Raw genomic sequence first — 2,500 nt, 5'->3', positions numbered from 1 at the left:
GTGACGTGCTCTCCCCCAGGGAGAGAACAGCCTGGGTTTCACATAGAGAAATCTGTTGTGACAAAAATGATACAACACGAAAAACATCAAATCGCCGATGATTGTTGTAGATGGTGCGTGCTGAGTACATCTGTGTTGATATGGTAACCCCACCGAACCCTTACGTGGATTACATGATCTGTAGCGATCTTCTGGTGCGTAAAAAAACAAACCAACCCACACACGAAAGAGGGAAAAGCGCGTGTCCGATTCTTGTCGAAACCAGTTTATGCAAAGTTTAGAAATGAGAACATAAATTTCATTCACATTGTGAACATCCTCATTTGCACAAAGAACCTAACACATCGACAACTATAATTATCTGCTTATACGGACCGGGTTGCATGAGCGATCTCAGCGGCACTTACGTTTTCTTAGCGTTAAGAATGAACCTGAGCCTATGGAATTAGTGTCGAGGTAGGAAAATTCTTCACGCTAAGCAACCATGGCGCTGTTAAGATTTCTGATGCAACCCAACCAACCCTGGACCCAGACGGTGGGTTTGTTGGGGAATGGTGGGGAGCAGTGAGATAAGAACGGATAGGAATATGGCAAATGGGTGCCGGTAGTTGAGAAAACTAGAGAACCGCCTATATTGTTTTACCACGTTGAGAAACCATAGCAAGCAGGTGTTTTGTGCCGGACTGTTTGAAACAAATTGGGGAGACAGCCATGGGACGACCGTGTTCCCATTGCAACAAAACAATGATAAAAAAAAAGTGTGTGTGTGTGTGTGTGTGTGTGTGTGTGTGTTTTGATCACTTGTTGAGGAAAGTGGGTCATTCCTTTTATGAAAATGGTATTTGTCCTGGAAATGATAACGTCTATATCGCTTTATCACTGTTCATTTGTACAAATGGACTCAAAAGAGAGTGGATCTGCGTTTTCTAAAAAATATTTGATTTGGAACCCAGTTTCTGGGTCTTGACCGCTGTGGTTAATACATTTCACTCAATAAATTAAAAATAAAATAAATTAAAATAAAGAATCATATGTCAACAAATGCAAGATCGAGAAACGTCTTTCAAACAGGTTCAAAGGTTGGCACAAGCTGAATCATACCCCTTGACACTAGAGCTGCAGAAAACTATTTGCTAATATATTTGCAGGGCTTGAATAATACAGCTTTATTCAGAAATGAAACTGGAATAAATATGGGTGAAACATGTGTGATGTTTTCTTTGTTGTTGAAAATGGTTGTTGCTAATCACTTTGTGAGTGCAGTGAGGGAATAAACAGCTTGCTGTGATTACACGTTTTTTCAGGTACATATACATTTGTTACAGTTGTCAAACGTTGCTGGATCACTTTTGATTCATGGGTGTAAACAAAGTGAGCCTATGTAATGACACGGTGTGTGTGTGTGTGTGTGTGTGTGTGTGTGTGTGCTTTGCTTTAATATTAGCATTTTCTCGGCTACTGCATACGGCACATACATGAATCTTTCGATCTCGAGTCACACTCATACGCTATTAGCGAATTTGACTCGAAAAGGACTGAACTGATTAACCTTTACGTACATTCGAACCCGACGTCATCGCCAACAACAACAACAACATTTAGCACAGAAGCCAAACTTGGTATGAATTTAAAATAAAAGGTTAAAGGTCCACAATATGGCGTATCATGCGTATAGGAAAAGTTCAGGGAAAGTTTGTGCTAGAGGGAGAAGGCCCTGAGCACAATCTTGGGCAGTCTGGTACATTGACAAGTGAGAACTAAACCCGTTTCAAGATACAAGGTCAGAGGTCTAAGTTCAAGGTCACATTGTGGCGTTTAAGAAAATATAGAAACATTATAGAACTTGTGCTTTTCATCCAGTTTTTATTAAACATGTTGATTTGCTTTTCTTTATAACTGATTTGTAAATTTAGGTCAGGTCAAGGGCACGTCAGTGTGCGTGTCTTTCTGCCAAATGATTTGCTTCGCAGTTTTTTTGTTTGTTGTTGTTTTTTGTTGTTGTTGTTGTTGTGTGTTGTTTTGTTTTTTTTTGGGTGGGGGTGGGGGTGGGGGGGTGGTGTTGTTGTTTTTTGTGGGCTTTTTCATGGTTCGTTTGTTGGAATAAGTGGGCATCACACGTGAGTTATGAAGGCCTTACCTCTTTGTTTTTCGACAGTAACAACACTTATAACCAATTCTGTTTGATTGAAAGCCGCCTGTTTAAAATGTATTGCTGTGCTTTTATTGCCAAACTAATTGCTTAGGATGTGGTGAATTCGTGTTTATCAAAGGAAATGGTGATCTCAGAGAGACATACAAGCAGACAGACAAACAGAGAAAAAGGCACAATATTGAAAATGATATTTTATAACAATTAATTTGTCTTTTGTGAAAGTTGTTAGTATACTTCCCTTTTTGGCATTTATTTGAGCACATCTGACAACAGTATGGGATTGATTTGGGATTAGTGATCTTTTAATGCCAGAACATATGTGAGTGAGTGAGAGAGAGAGAGAGAGAG

At 39.6% G+C, this 2,500-nt stretch overlaps 1 protein-coding gene across 1 annotated transcript in view; it reads left to right on the top strand.

The window, feature by feature from the left end:
- LOC143289611 (uncharacterized) overlaps window positions 1-2,500 on the top strand; it is a 32,307-nt gene that overhangs the window by 24,028 nt on the left and 5,779 nt on the right. The gene's annotated exons all lie outside the window — the stretch shown is intronic.

The sequence above is a fragment of the Babylonia areolata genome, chromosome 14, assembly GCF_041734735.1.
Source record: "Babylonia areolata isolate BAREFJ2019XMU chromosome 14, ASM4173473v1, whole genome shotgun sequence".
Taxonomy (NCBI): domain Eukaryota; kingdom Metazoa; phylum Mollusca; class Gastropoda; order Neogastropoda; family Buccinidae; genus Babylonia; species Babylonia areolata.
The sequence above is the reverse complement of the archived record's forward strand: the minus strand, read 5'-3'. Positions and strand labels throughout refer to the sequence as shown.